At 41.8% G+C, this 16776-nt stretch overlaps 1 pseudogene; it reads right to left on the bottom strand.

The window, feature by feature from the left end:
* Window positions 1–1565: 1565 nt before the first annotated feature.
* LOC143582952 (transcription factor MTB3 pseudogene) lies at window positions 1566–3172 on the bottom strand (annotated as a pseudogene).
* Between the last annotated feature and the right edge of the window lie 13604 nt (window positions 3173–16776).

Here is a 16776-nt window from a genome sequence, read left to right as displayed (position 1 = left end):
AAGCAGTAATTGTATTGGGTACGGGTTTGAAGACCGAGTTCATTAGAGTTATTGACCCGATGGGGGCGATCAACCTATACGAATCCGATAACAAAGTATTATTTAAGAATTGGATCAGATGGGCACACGTAAAAGATAACGAGCAGACTATGCAGTTTCAGAGGGTTGTATGTGTATGTCATGCATTTGGGACACATAGCCATGCTGACTGAAAGACTAGCATGTACAGAAATTGAAGACACAAAGAGCTCGAGACAAGGGATAGTTTGTTGATGCATCGTTTTACGTCTCGGTTTTTGTTTAATGTAATTTGTCAATTAGAATAATGTATAGGGGTCTCTTGGTAATTGTATGAAAGTTACATTCGTTAATGTAAGGCTTGTTTTGGATAAAAATCAGCTATGGATAATGTATCCAAATCCGTAAAAGTGAGGTATAGTGCTATGATATTGATAACGATTGTGTGAACGAAATAATGAAAAACAACGAGATTTGTTGTGAGAAAAAACCCATTGATCTTGTTCAGATCAAAGGAAAAAAACCACGGGTGATGACAACTCGTCGATCACAAATTTATTAATCACAAAAAAGGTTACATGTGTTTTGGAGATTACGATCACAGTTACAATAAATGCTAGTGTGTAGAGAGAATTATGAGTTCTGCTCTAGTGTGTGAGAATACAAGTGATATATAATTGATCGTTATCTCGATATTATAAGGAAAATATCAACTAACAACATTTCCTAATAATCCGCCACTCTTCCATAATTCCTTCAACGTTCATTGACAACATGTTGGAAGCTTCCAGTAGCGAAATTAATGGTGGACTGAGTCTTGGAGCCGTTGCATTCATTAAATAGCAACCTTCACACATGAGACAATTGTTAATAATACCAACTGCTGAGGATCCTTGATCCTGACATAGCTCTGGAATTCTTTAGAAAGATAATTGATCTAGACACGTCTTCAAGGATAACATATCCTCAGTATCGAAATTATCTACTCTAACAAGACTCATTTGTTAGAGTAGCTAATAACGAATGAGCTACCCGTGTTTATTCGTCCTCATTCGTCAGGGGATGTTAACGGATAAGGATAACGTGTAAGATTATTCGTTAAGATTAAAGAATGATGCTTAACGTATAACGAATGAGGCTCATTCGTTAGGGAGTGTCTAACGAATGAGCTCATCGTCTATATATACCCTGTAAATTTATTCTAATTATAATAGTTTTCAGTTTTATTCACGATTCCTCCCATTACTCTGTCAAAATATTCTCTTAATACACACACTAACACACACTGTCAAAATATTCTCTCAATACACACACAAATGAGCTCATCGTCTATATATACCCTGTAAGTTTATTCTAATTATAATAGTTTTCAGTTTTATTCACTATTCCTCTCATTACTCTTTCAAAATATTCTCTTAATACACACACTGTCAAAATATTCTCTCAATACACACACTAACACACAGTTAATGTAATCACACCTAAGCCTAAGTGTATTCATATCACAATATTAGATTCATAAAGTAACTGAGGCTTCACATTCTTAGTCTTTGAATGTATTCAAATAGACCACATAAATAACATTACACTTTGTTCTTCATCAACTGACATAAAAGTAATTAAAACGAATAAAATCCAATAATTTCTATATCAAACAAAACATATTGATCTAAACACAAAACAGTTTTATCTTAGTATCTTACAAACATGCTTTCTTAACACCCGAATCAATCTGAGAAAACCGAATCTAGCTTCTCCTTCAATTGTTGGACATCCCCACCGCCGTCGACCGCTTGAAACGAAAACGTATGAATCACATTCTCGTTATCTATAACCGAAACATCGGTATCATTAACTACCATATCATGTTCTCTAAACGTCTTAATAACCCGTGCAACCGGATGATCATCTAACAGCCAACGAAGTCTTACAACCGCGTCATCCTCTCGAGCCATAAACTCAACCTCGGGTTGACCCGGGGCCTCCTTTTCAACCTCCAAGACGTGTATCTTTGACTGAAGATCGGTTATGTACGAAATCGCATCACCGAGAAGCGAAGCTTTATCCATTTTTGAAATGTTTGGGACCACGGCCCGTAACGCATAGAACCGCTGGTTCAGTTTCTCGCGCTGTTGCCTTTCCGCTTCGACGTGGTTCAACGGTTCTTCTCTCCCGTTAGCCAGTTTCCGACCTCGTTTTCTTGGTTTTCGGTCCGTTAAACACGAGTCTTGATTCGATTCCTCGAGACCCGTTATCATTCCTTGCGAATTCAATATCCCACCGATCACGTGACCCGTTTGCGAATCAGGCCGAAGCCCGTTTGACGAGTTCCCACCAAAAACACGACTCGACTGTATTTCGTACCGTTTTCCCCCGAAAGTCAGCGCGTTTTCATCCTTCGGTGCAAAGTCTATGCTGAACCGACCGGTTTTGGCACCGCCACCTAGGCTTAAATCATGACCGAATATTTTCGGTGACGCTTTAGGGTGACACCCGTTAAACAAAGTTTTAACCTTTGTAACAAAACTTTGGTCTTCCGGGACCGACTCAAACGAACCGATCTCCACGACTCCTTTCTTAACCGGGACAAGAACTAGCGTTTGTAACCGGGCTGATTTTGCTAAAACCGATCGCGATTGGTACTGTTCTTCGCATCCTTTGGTGTCGAAAACCCAAACGGGGCGGCCCGTGTTAAACGACTGAGACGGGCTGGACGGTTTATCGAATGGGAAAACATAACACATCGAGGTTAAATAAAACATATCTAAATCCGACACCAAACCCGTCTTTAACTCAAGATTTCCTTCCTTAAACCATGAGTGAATCCTTCGTAGAACAATCTTTTTATTAGCGTCTTCGCAACCCTCGGGTTCGTTTGAGTCTTTGCAGCAGCCGTCGCCCCAAATCAGAGCCGATTTCCCGGATTTGGAATTAGAAACTTGCCAGAAAATTGCATAAATCCAGGCCGACCCGTTAAGGATGGTGTGAAGAGAATCCTGGACCGGTAAATTATTGGTTTTCAGTCGGTATTCGTCGGGGATTTTGTTTGATGATGACCAAATTAAGTAATTGCAAGCTTCCTGACCCAATGTACTGTCTAGCATAAGCTTATCTTGTTCATTTAACTGAAACTTGTCTCCCATGTTGTGCACAAGGTTTTAGCTGCAAAAACAGAACAAAATTAGCAAATAAGAAAATTTGGGAATGTTTGGAAGTAGCCGAGGCAGAGGGGCTAGGCTTGGCTCGTTTGTCTTCATGAACCAGGGTGACTTAAATTACATTACAGATTCTAAACATGGGCAAAAGGGTATTTGAAAATCATATTATATTAAATTACTTAATTACAACCCATGATTATATGCCCTAAATCTATCTTACCTTACCAAAATGAATTAATAATAATAATAAAAGTATTGGGAATCATAGCTTACCTTAACCTTAAGAAGAGTGAAGATGAAATGAAAAAAAAACTGAGGAAGGAAGGAAGCAAAGAAAGAAAAGAAAAGAAAATAAAAGAGTTAATATGGATACTCGTGGAGCATGTGATGACTAACCAAGGGCGGTTTGGCGTGACTACAAGGAAAGAAAGGATGAAAGATACACCTTTTATTTAACGTCTGGCTGCCTGGAAAAGAATAAACAAAATAATATTTTATTATTGCCCTTTTTCAAAAAAAAAAAAAACAATTTTAAAACGTCAAGATTTGTGGCTTTTAAAAAATAACATTTTAACTAAGAGTGTCAATCGTGTTAGGTTGAACGCATTTAGTTTCTTAACAACCTAACATGAATAAGAAAATCTGCTAGTTTAAGTGTCATGTATGTTTGATTAAAGTTACTCAAATGAACATGAATAGCCCCCCACTTATGCTTGTTTGGTTCATTTAAAGGTGTAAAATTATGTATTTATAAACTTATTATTATATCTTTATAGCAATAAGTTAACAAATTTCAATGTATGTAATAAAAAGTTCATAAAATAGTAAAATTAAATTAATTAAGAAAAAAATTAGAATGAAAACTATATATTTTTTTGCTGTAAATCATTCAGGAAACCTTTATTGAACAAGAACCAAATTTCAGTTTTTTTCCAATTAAGTCACTATTTTATTTTATTATTTTTTTTTGTCTCAATTATGTCTTTCAAGTTTCAAGTTTTCTCAATTAGATCACTCAACTTTCAATTTGTGTTTTAAAACGAGGGAGATAACAACTATATTGCCATAAGCGGTATATTTATTTATAAAAATAAGAAAAAAAGTGGTGGCTTTAATGAATTTAGTTATTTATAAAAATATGAAGCTAGTATTATAATACTAACTGAAAGTTGAGTGACTTAATTGTGACAAAATTGAATGTTGAGTAACTTAATTAAAAAAATTTAAACTTGAGTAACCTAACTGAAACAATAAAAAAGTACAAGTAACTTAGTTGGAATAAATTTAAAATTTGGTTACTATTCTACAACGTTGTCTAGGGCTGGATATATCTATATACATTTTTAAAAGTAATTTTTATATTTTAAAAAGTAAATTTTTACTATTATCCAGACACCTTTTTATACACATTTTTTTATATACACCTCTCTCTAAACCTATACAAGTGTCTAAATAGCAGTTTTTTAATATTTTCATACCGAACAGTAAAGCTTGAATTTAAGTAGGTAGTTTGATTTTTGTTTCAATTGTCTCGGTCTTAATTTATCATTTTCATACTAATTTTAGGCACAAATTTTAATCAAGCTTGTTTTTAACATGACAAGAATATATAAAAGTGATCAAATAGTTTTATAAAATTAAATGCTAAATCAAATTTATTGTATGTGAGTTGATATAAAATATAATGACGATAAAGGTTCAATATAATATAATAAGTTAGATTCAATGCTTCTGTTAGATACATTCACCACGTGATGATTGCTGAGACACTACCTTCAAGTCACGTGCATTGGAATAGTTTTATTAAAATTTCTCTTTACTTTCATCCAAGACTTTCACAATTTAACAATAACAAAACCCCTTGCGTTGTGGACTTGTGGTGATACATCCATGTGAATTTAGCCGGTATTTGTATTTGTTAAGTTTGTTGTAGCATCGATATTAATTAAAAAAAGCTAAAATGGCAAAAGACATTGAAGAAACACTAATCGACCCCGGCAGACTACGGATAATCTGTGGGTTAAATAAATGTTTCCCACGTGGGTTAGGTCCGGCAAGATGGTTGTTCTGATGACCTGCAAAACAGACACCGTGAGCTCGTCACTGAGAAGGGGGGTACCTCCTTGTGACCACCCTCCGGCGTGAGAATCAGACTAGATTGCTCTTGAATATAAGTGTATATTAAGAGAAATGACTAGAGCAGATATCAGATAATATATGAAGATATAAGATGATGATACCGTTCCAAGGTGTTGGAGTATTTATAGCCGAAGGTAGGTTTCCAAGCAGGTACAGCCGGCTGAATAGTATTCCTTTTCGACCAACTGTGGGCTACGCACATGCCATGCTAGTGGTTGGTGGGTAGGCAGCGGCTGATAGTGACATGGCCGGCTGTGTACTATTCCTTTTCCACCAACTGTAGGCTATGCACGTGCCACGACAGGGGTTGGTGAGTAGGCAGCGGCTGATAGTGACATTAAGTACTAGAGCGTGCTGTTCGTCGTACTGTTGTCAGTGAGCTGTCGCAGCTTTGGTCAGATCTTTTATCCATACCTTGGCAGGTATAGTATAAAAGATCCTCCAGTAGCGTACGGACTGGCTCATTTGGGCGGGAGTTTTCCCGGCTTTGGGCGGGAGTATTCCCGGCTTGCTCATTCCCTCTTCAGGTGACATTACTGAATTATTTGAGAGTTAGTGCCTTGTGCGTGTAGCCTTGCTGTGCGGGTAGCCTTCCCTGATGGCTAGTATATGTAGCTGCGGGAACAGGCGGAGTACGTCACCATTGGGAGGCTTTTCCTGCGGGAACAGCTTGCGTACTGCGCGTAAGGACGTCGCGTCTCTGAGCATGGTTGGTCCTGCGGATCCAGTTGGCCTTTGCGCAGACGTCCCTCTTTAAGGTGTCTTGCGAGTTCAACTGCGCAGACGTCTCTCTTCGAGGTGAGTCTTGCGGGTCCAACTGCGCAGACGTCCCTGTTTAAGGTGAGTCTTGCGGGTCCAACCGCGCAGACGTCCCTGTTCAAGGTGAGTCTTGCGGGTCTAACTGGGCTCTGCTGGGACCTACCTCTTCAGACATTATTTATGTTTAATCTGATTTCCGGTAGACATCATTTATCAAAACAAATAGCAGAAGACATAATTCATGTTTAAAATCTCTCACGTTAAGTCTTTGACACTAACCCAGTTAAATTTTTCCGTTAAATTCAGGCCCGGCTCCAATAAAGCAAAAAAAGTTTAGGGTTGAAGGGGAAATTTTTTCGGGCCTTAAATAAAATAAGTATTTTGTTTTGTTTAAACAATTTAATTTTTATATGAGTTTACTTCTTTATAATTTGGGTTGTGTAAAAAACTTTTGTATAAAAATAGGATAAAAAATGTTTCAAATGAGATTAGAACCCATTACCTTTTGATTGTAAGTATTACCTTTTGCCACTAGACCAAACTAGTGGTTATGTAATTGAGTTTAAACATTAAATATACATAGAGTATTTAATAAAAATATATATAATTTTTTTAAAAAAAAAATTTCAGGCCTAGCGAGGTGTCGGGTCTGTGGGTCGACCACCCCGTCACCCCCCAAGGCCGGTCTTAGTTAAATCTTATCATGTGCAAGACACATTAGTGTATTTTAGTCATTTTACTCCTACAAATAAATAAAACTAAAAAAATATAAATCTCTCTCTCTCATCTCTCTTCCATCTCCCTCTCTCTTCTTTCTCTCTCTTTCCCTCCATATCATCATCTTCATCCTACTATCAACACACAAACTCGCAAACTACATCCCTAATCCTGTTGCCGCCCACTCCTTCCTCACTACCCACGACCTCACCCCCCCACCCCCACCCCCACCAAACCCTAACCCTTGAATCCAACATCTCCCCCGTCTCTCTCACTCTCCATCTCCAACCTCTTATCTCTCCTCCACCACCCCATCGCCTTCGCCATACCCAAACCACCACCACCACCTCCGTCATGGTTCCACCGCTTGATGACGTCACTTCCCGACACCGACCCATTATTCATCGAATGGTTCTGTATGTCTAAACAATGCTTTAATAATATCATGCCCATCTTAAGGGGTGTTTGGGATTGCTTCTTTAAAATGCTTTTTGCTTTTTAGAGAGGCAAAATGTCCAAAATGCCCCTCCAAAAGCACCTAAAAGCATCAAATTGGTGCTTTTAGATGCTTTTGGAATGACATTTTGGATATTTTGTGTCACACCCGGCCCTGAGCGGCGGAAACAGCCGGGCGCGCGCGAGTGGGGATTGATAATTAAGCACGGGCCATTGCAAACATTCAAAGTAAGATTTTCATTGCGCATGAAATGTTTAATACAAATACATTACATTGTTTAAAAATTACATAAAAACATCCAAGTATAAAAACTGTTGAAGATTTCCACACCATATCCCCTTGCGCGGCGGGAACAACCACGCGCATCGAAGGGATAGAACTAAAATCTTCCAAAAAGCTAGTTTTAGATGTTCAGCGTGAGGTGCTCTAAGTGTGACTCCAAGCGCTACCTAGTTATCTCCTGAAAGACACGTAAAACATTTGAATCAGTATAAACTGAGTGAGTTCACAAGTTTTAGTAACTTGATAAATCGTATTGCATCATAATCTTGATAAAAATCATTCTAAGACATAATTCTGATAGCATCATTAAAACACATACTTGGTAAAACATAGTTCTATCAACACATTCTGATAAAATCGTTCCGCGGGTTACGCGCGAACATTTCTGGGAACTGTGCTCGTCTGTGTAAGTGGCGCTGCCACTACGAGCGAAACAAGTAATACCGTCCCGCGGGTTACGCGCGGACACATCTGAAAAACCGTGCTCGTCTGTGTAAGTGGCGCTGCCACTACGAGCGAATAATACCGTCCCGCGGGTTACGCGCAGACGTTGTGCCGGAAAACAAGGCGCTCGTCTGCGTAAGAGGAGCGACCTCTACGAGCGGGCTCAAACCCATAGTACTGCCCCATGACCATACTAGGCACTCGTCTGTGTAAGAGGTGCGACCCCTACGAGTGGGCGGATCAAACCAGCAGTCCCTACCCTTAGAGTTCCAATGGTAAAGTGATCACTTACTCGAATTCTGGCGCACATACATCGTAAACCATAGATAACCGTTTGCATTGCTCATCATGAAACATAATTTAAACACAATCGTTTGCATAACTTGTAAGTATAACATGATAAATCGTAATTTAAGTAAGTGTCCCTCGCCCCGAAAACAGTTTAAAAACAGTGAAAATAGTGAAAATAGGGGCTGTGAGACTCACCTGTGGTTCTTGTTAAGGGATTAATCGAGATTCGGGTTTTCTTGGTGTTGGCCTTTGAATTGAAGGTCTAGTAACTGGAACGGAATTGAAAATAACGGATGCTTGGGAGATGTTTAGTGCAAGTTTGCAGTTCTTAAGAGAGAAGTTTGAAGTGTGCTTGGGTGATAATTTAGGTTACATATTTATAGGCAAACTCAAGGGAACACAATCCCTTGCTTTAGGGGATTGTAATCTTTTCATATCTAGGTGTAATGATGATAAAGTATGGAAATTATTATTATTTATTTAAAAGTGGAGTAGTGGATAAAAGATTTTGATTTGATTTGGTCAGGACATGCAGGTCTGGGGTTGGTGAGAATAGGGTGGCTGACAGTTGACTTTTCATGTTACAGTGTGCTTTTTCAGGTACTTTTGTCAGTGTACAGTAAAAAGTGGAAAATCTCTGAAACACGCTACTGTTTTCTTTTGGGCGGGAGTAATCTCCTTACATCTGGAGAATAGACTAAGTGTTCTGCGCGTATCTCTTGGTGCGCATAGCTTTCTGCGTGAAGGACATTTCTTTGCTGCGGGTAGGTGCGTAACCTTCTCGCAGTCAGGGACGTTGAGTTTCATTTGTAGATTCTCCAGGTGGTCTTGGTATTTCAACATAGTGATCAGTTATGTTGAAGTCAATTCCATCTTGGAGCTTCAGACAAACTAGCTCTCAATGTTCCCGCCATGCGGGGAGGTTAGTTCCCCTTCCGCACGCGCATAGACGATTTGGGATGCACCCGCCTTAGCATCATGCGAGACGGTCAGCCCATTAGACAACATTAAGTTATAGAAACATAAAACCAATACACTCGCGCATGGCGCATATAACATATGCCCACGCAGGTTCTTAACATGGTGCGCTCGCGCAGGGTGCACATAACAACTACCCGCGCCGATTCTAACATAGCGCGCTCGCGCAGGGCGCACATAACAAATGCACGCGCTGATTCTAACATAGCGCGCTCGCGCAAGGCGCATATAACATAATTACCTAATATTTAGGTTGATTACTTGGTTTAAGGGATTGGGAATTTACCGGGTGTCACATTCTCCCCCTGTTAAGAGAATTTCGTCCCGAAATTTAGGAGACGTCGCTGGCAGAAGCCATGTTCTGAAAGAGGTGTGGGTATTTCTTGCGCATCTGGTCTTCTCTTTCCCAAGTGAATTCAGGCCCACGCCTCGAGTTCCATTGAACCTTTACTAACTTGATTCTGCTTCTGCGTAACTTTTGTTCTTTCCAATCGGTTACTGCTATAGGTTCTTCTACGAAGTGCAGCTGTTTGTCGATGTGAATCTCTTCCAACGGCAAAATCAACGTTTCGTCAGATAAACACTTTTTGAGGTTGGACACATGAAACGTATCATGAACTCCACTGAGTTCGGCGGGTAAACGGAGTTTATAAGCAACCGGACCGATCCTTTCCAGGATCTCAAATGGTCCAATATAGCGCGGATTCAACTTTCCTCGCTTGCCGAAACGGGGGACTCCTTTCCATGGAGAGACTTTCAAAAGTACTCTATCCCCTACCTGAAACTCCAATGGTTTCCTTCGCACATCTGCGTAGCTCTTCTGTCTGTCGCGTGCTGTCTTAAGGCGATCCCGTATCTGAAAAATCTTGTCTGTTGTTTCTTGGATCAATTCTGGACCAGTCATTTGCTTGTCACCCACTTCAGCCCAGCACAGTGGGGATCTACACTTGCGCCCATACAAAGCTTCAAACGGCGCAGCCTTGAGGCTTGTGTGATAACTGTTGTTGTAAGAAAATTCAACCAATGGGAGATGAGTATCCCAGCTACCTCCGAAATCGATCGCGCACGCGCGCAGCATATCTTCCAATGTCTGGATTGTTCGCTCGCTTTGCCCATCCGTTTGAGGATGATAAGCTGTACTCATATCAAGGCGAGTACCTAGAGCTCCTTGTAACGATCTCCAAAACCTTGATGTGAACCGACTATCTCTATCAGAAATGATGGACACTGGGATTCCATGTTTTGAAACTACTTCTCGAATATACAATCGGGCTAACTTTTCCATCTTATCGGTTTCCTTGATCGGCAGGAAGTGTGCTGATTTAGTTAGCCGATCTACGATAACCCAGATTGTGTCATAACCCCCAGGTGTCCTTGGCAGTTTGGTGATGAAGTCCATAGAGATTTGTTCCCACTTCCACATGGGAATTTCTGGCTGCTGAAGTAACCCCGACGGCTTCTGGTATTCAGCCTTTACCTTCGAACACGTCAGGCACTTACTGACATACGTCGCGATGGCGCCTTTAAGATTGGGCCACCAATACAGCGTTTTAACATCTTGGTACATCTTTTCTGCGCCAGGATGTACGGAATACCGCGTCTTGTGAGCTTCGTTTAATACTTGCTCGCGCAATCCTCCCTTGAGAGGGACCCATATGCGGTTAGCGAAATATAAATTGCCGTTCTCTTTAAGTTCCAAACTCTTAATCATACCCCCAAGGGATTCGTTTTTAGCAAACTCTGGTTTCAAGGCTTCTTGCTGAGCGTCTCGGATGCGGGTAGAGAGATCTGCGCGAAAGGTCAACCTTAGAGCCTTGACTCGTAGCGTTTTTATTCGCTCCTTCCTACTTAGCGCGTCTGCTACCACGTTCGCCTTTCCAGGGTGGTACTTTATTTCACAATCATAATCATTCAACAATTCAACCCATCTTCGTTGCCTCATGTTTAAATCCTTTTGATCAAATATATGTTGAAGGCTCTTGTGATCCGTAAAGATTATACACTTTGTACCATAGAGGTAATGGCGCCAAATCTTTAGCGCGAAGACAACCGCTCCAAGTTCCAGATCATGCGTTGTGTAGTTCTTTTCATTGGTCTTGAGTTGGCGCGAGGCATACGCTATGACTTTGTCTCGCTGCATAAGGACACATCCAAGTCCCTGATGTGAAGCGTCGCAGTAAACGACGATGTCATCCGTCCCCTCGGGCAGAGACAAAATTGGCGCACTACATAACTTCTGTTTCAACATTTGAAATGCTGTTTCCTGATTTTCGCCCCAAACAAACTTCTTGTCTTTCTGAGTTAGCGCGGTCAGTGGTAGAGCTATCTTGGAGAAGTTCTCAATGAAGCGTCGATAGTAGCTAGCTAGTCCTAGGAATTGCCTCACCTCAGTTGGGGTTTTTGGCGCTTCCCAGTTTTCGATGGCCTTGACTTTGGAAGGATCAACGTGTATTCCTTTCTCGTTTACAACGTGACCGAGAAAGTGAACTTCTCTAAGCCAAAACTCACATTTGGAAAACTTCGCATACAACTTTTCTTTCCTCGACAATTCCAAAATCAATCTCAGGTGTTGCTCATGCTCGGCCTTGGTCCGAGAGTAAATCAGAATATCATCTATAAACACAATCACAAACTTGTCCAAGTATGGTTTGCACACGCGGTTCATCAGATCCATGAATACAGCCGGCGCATTAGTTAGCCCGAAAGGCATCACTAAGAACTCATAATGGCCGTATCTAGTTCGGAAGGCTGTTTTCGGCACATCTTCCTCATGGACCCTAAGTTGGTGGTATCCTGACCGTAGATCTATCTTCGAATAATAACTGGATCCCTGCAACTGGTCAAATAAGTCGTCAATCCTTGGTAAGGGGTACCGATTCTTGACTGTCAGCTTGTTCAGCTCCCTGTAGTCAATACACATCCGGAAGGAACCATCCTTCTTCTTAACAAACAGTACTGGAGCTCCCCAAGGCGAAAAGCTTGGGCGTATGAAACCCTTATCCAATAGTCCCTGTAACTGATTGGATAGCTCTTGCATCTCAGATGGAGCTAATCGATAAGGTGCTCGAGCTACTGGCGCAGCTCCTGGGACTAAATCAATACGAAAGTCCACTTGTCGCGGCTGCGGCAATCCGGGCAAATCTTCAGGAAAAACTTCTGAAATTCGCGCACTACTGGTAAGTCTTCAATTCTTCGCTCATCTCCTTTCTTCTCTACTACATGCGCCAGGAAGGCGTAGCACCCTTTCCTTAGGCATTTACGCGCCTTTAGGCACGAAATCAGTTTCGTCGCAACTCCCCTTCTTTCCCCTTGAATTACCAAGGTTTCTTCGTTCAATAGTGGGATCCGAACCTGCTTCTCATGGCAAATAACTTCCGCGCGGTTCTCGACTAACCAATCCATACCTACCACAATGTCAAAACTTCCCAAGTCTATTGGTAACAAGTTAATATTGAACCCGTGACCTCCCATGACTATAACACATTGTTCAGTTCTTTCGTTTGCGCATAACTGCCTACCATTGGCTAGTTCTATAGTATAAGGCGTGTCTAGCCTACTGGTTGCTAAGCCTAGGGAGTTTTTAAACTCAGCAGATATAAAACTTAGGTCAGCGCCAGTATCAAATAAGACAGATGCAAAATGGCCGTTAAGCAAAAACGTACCGGTTACCACATTCGGCTCTTCTTTAGCTTCACCCGCGCCGATCACAAAAGCTCTCCCGCGAGCTTGGTTTCCCCTTTGCGGGCAATCCCGACTGAAATGCCCTGGCTTTCCGCATGCGTAGCAGTTGTCACTGGCTCCAGCTTCTTTAGCACGGCAATTCACCGTCTTGTGCCCTGGCCTGTTACATTTGGCGCACGTGACGCTCGCGCATTCACCCTTGTGGTGAAACTTGCATTTGTTGCACCATGGGTAAGGCCCGCTGTATCATTTCCTTGATGGCTCCGCGGCTTGGATCGCGTAAACCCTTGCGCTTTCCTGCTTCTTGAACGGTGGCTGCTTGGAGTCGGACCCTCGGTGGTGAGAGTTCCATTTCCTCTTGGAGTCATAGGTTCGCTGCTCGTTTCGGCGCGTAGTCAACATACCCGCACGGACCGTATCCCTTGTAAGGGTGATGGCCCGCGCTACCGCCTCATCAAAGGTTGGAGGCGCTGCGGCGTTGAGCGGAACCCTAACAACAGGAGGTAACCCAAAAATATACCTTTCGATCTTCTTTTCCTCCGTGTTTGCCATGTCTGGCACCAACTGGCAAAGCTCGTTGAACCGGTTGTTGTAGGCGTCGATATCCGTTCCTACCATGGTGTGGTTCCAGAATTCCTGCTGCAGACTCTGGATTTCTGCGCGAGAGCAGAACTTTCTCATCATCATTTCCTTCAGTTCCTCCCAGGTCTTGTGAAGAGCAACTTCTCGCCCCAAAGTCTTCACTTGAAGCTTCCACCAAGACGAAGCTGCTTCTTGGAACATGCATGTCGCGTAAAGGACCTTCTGGTTCTCACTACATCTGCTAATGGAGAGAACTGTCTCCATCTTGTCAATCCAGTTGTAGAGCCCAATGGCCCCTTCGGTACCCTTGAATGGCCAAGGCCTACAGGCCATGAATGTCTTATAGGAGCATCCTTTGTCCAAGGCTCCTGAATCGGGTTCTGGGGTCTCGTTCTGACGACCCTGACTTGATTCGGCCTTGCTGGCCTCATGTGTCGCGATCGCCTGCGCGATTATTTCCGCGAGTTCCTCGGGTGTCATGGTGATTCCCTTGGCTCTAGTCGGAGGCATTCTCGCTTTAAAAGAGAACGAAAATATTTTAAACTTAGCGCATTTACTCTGAGCACATAATGTTCTTTATCTTTATTCACTAGACACTGTGTGACCCGTGTTCCTAAGTGTGTGTATAGTTTCTTTTGAAAATATTTTCTTTGAAAAATATTTCATGCGATTCCCCAACAGTTATAGTCTAGGTTAAAACTTCTTTTCCTAGTTCGCTATAACCAGTGCTCTGATACCAATCTGTCACACCCGGCCCTGAGCGGCGGAAACAGCCGGGCGCGCGCGAGTGGGGATTGATAATTAAGCACGGGCCATTGCAAACATTCAAAGTAAGATTTTCATTGCGCATGAAATGTTTAATACAAATACATTACATTGTTTAAAAATTACATAAAAACATCCAAGTATAAAAACTGTTGAAGATTTCCACGCCATATCCCCTTGCGCGGCGGGAACAACCACGCGCATCGAAGGGATAGAACTAAAATCTTCCAAAAAGCTAGTTTTAGATGTTCAGCGTGAGGTGCTCTAAGTGTGACTCCAAGCGCTACCTAGTTATCTCCTGAAAGACACGTAAAACATTTGAATCAGTATAAACTGAGTGAGTTCACAAGTTTTAGTAACTTGATAAATCGTATTGCATCATAATCTTGATAAAAATCATTCTAAGACATAATTCTGATAGCATCATTAAAACACATACTTGGTAAAACATAGTTCTATCAACACATTCTGATAAAATCGTTCCGCGGGTTACGCGCGAACATTTCTGGGAACTGTGCTCGTCTGTGTAAGTGGCGCTGCCACTACGAGCGAAACAAGTAATACCGTCCCGCGGGTTACGCGCGGACACATCTGAAAAACCGTGCTCGTCTGTGTAAGTGGCGCTGCCACTACGAGCGAATAATACCGTCCCGCGGGTTACGCGCAGACGTTGTGCCGGAAAACAAGGCGCTCGTCTGCGTAAGAGGAGCGACCTCTACGAGCGGGCTCAAACCCATAGTACTGCCCCATGACCATACTAGGCACTCGTCTGTGTAAGAGGTGCGACCCCTACGAGTGGGCGGATCAAACCAGCAGTCCCTACCCTTAGAGTTCCAATGGTAAAGTGATCACTTACTCGAATTCTGGCGCACATACATGGTAAACCATAGATAACCGTTTGCATTGCTCATCATGAAACATAATTTAAACACAATCGTTTGCATAACTTGTAAGTATAACATGATAAATCGTAATTTAAGTACGTGTCCCTCGCCCCGAAAACAGTTTAAAAACAGTGAAAATAGTGAAAATAGGGGCTGTGAGACTCACCTGTGGTTCTTGTTAAGGGATTAATCGAGATTCGGGTTTTCTTGGTGTTGGCCTTTGAATTGAAGGTCTAGTAACTGGAACGGAATTGAAAATAACGGATGCTTGGGAGATGTTTAGTGCAAGTTTGCAGTTCTTAAGAGAGAAGTTTGAAGTGTGCTTGGGTGATAATTTAGGTTACATATTTATAGGCAAACTCAAGGGAACACAATCCCTTGCTTTAGGGGATTGTAATCTTTTCATATCTAGGTGTAATGATGATAAAGTATGGAAATTATTATTATTTATTTAAAAGTGGAGTAGTGGATAAAAGATTTTGATTTGATTTGGTCAGGACATGCAGGTCTGGGGTTGGTGAGAATAGGGTGGCTGACAGTTGACTTTTCATGTTACAGTGTGCTTTTTCAGGTACTTTTGTCAGTGTACAGTAAAAAGTGGAAAATCTCTGAAACACGCTACTGTTTTCTTTTGGGCGGGAGTAATCTCCTTACATCTGGAGAATAGACTAAGTGTTCTGCGCGTATCTCTTGGTGCGCATAGCTTTCTGCGTGAAGGACATTTCTTTGCTGCGGGTAGGTGCGTAACCTTCTCGCAGTCAGGGACGTTGAGTTTCATTTGTAGATTCTCCAGGTGGTCTTGGTATTTCAACATAGTGATCAGTTATGTTGAAGTCAATTCCATCTTGGAGCTTCAGACAAACTAGCTCTCAATGTTCCCGCCATGCGGGGAGGTTAGTTCCCCTTCCGCACTCGCATAGACGATTTGGGATGCACCCGCCTTAGCATCATGCGAGACGGTCAGCCCATTAGACAACATTAAGTTATAGAAACATAAAACCAATACACTCGCGCATGGCGCATATAACATATGCCCACGCAGGTTCTTAACATGGTGCGCTCGCGCAGGGTGCACATAACAACTACCCGCGCCGATTCTAACATAGCGCGCTCGCGCAGGGCGCACATAACAAATGCACGTGCTGATTCTAACATAGCGCGCTCGCGCAAGGCGCATATAACATAATTACCTAATATTTAGGTTGATTACTTGGTTTAAGGGATTGGGAATTTACCGGGTGTCACATTTTGCCTCTCAAAAAAGCAAAAAACATTTTAAAGAAGCAATCCCAAACATGCCCTTAACCCCTTCATTAATATCACTCCCAATTACCCCTAATTACACAATTACCGCCACATTGTTTGATTAAATAACATAATAAAACTCATTATAGGTTAACTGTCTTATAAATGTTAAGTTGTATTTACTCATTTTCTGCTACAATGATAAATAAAAACTAAGGGTATGTTTGGTTGAAAGGAATGGAATGAAGGGGGGATGGGAGAAGGAATGGAATGGACAAATGAATGAAATGGATCATTACCATTCCTTTGTCTTGTTTGGTTAATATATGGAAATGAAATGAATAATTACGTTATGTTGTTTAGTATCCGAAAAAAA

Source organism: Bidens hawaiensis, unplaced genomic scaffold, assembly GCF_021521415.1.
Source record: "Bidens hawaiensis isolate Kalapana, Puna unplaced genomic scaffold, B.hawaiensis_p1.1 tig00032075_1, whole genome shotgun sequence".
NCBI classification, from domain to species: Eukaryota; Viridiplantae; Streptophyta; class Magnoliopsida; order Asterales; family Asteraceae; genus Bidens; species Bidens hawaiensis.
The sequence above is the reverse complement of the archived record's forward strand: the minus strand, read 5'-3'. Positions and strand labels throughout refer to the sequence as shown.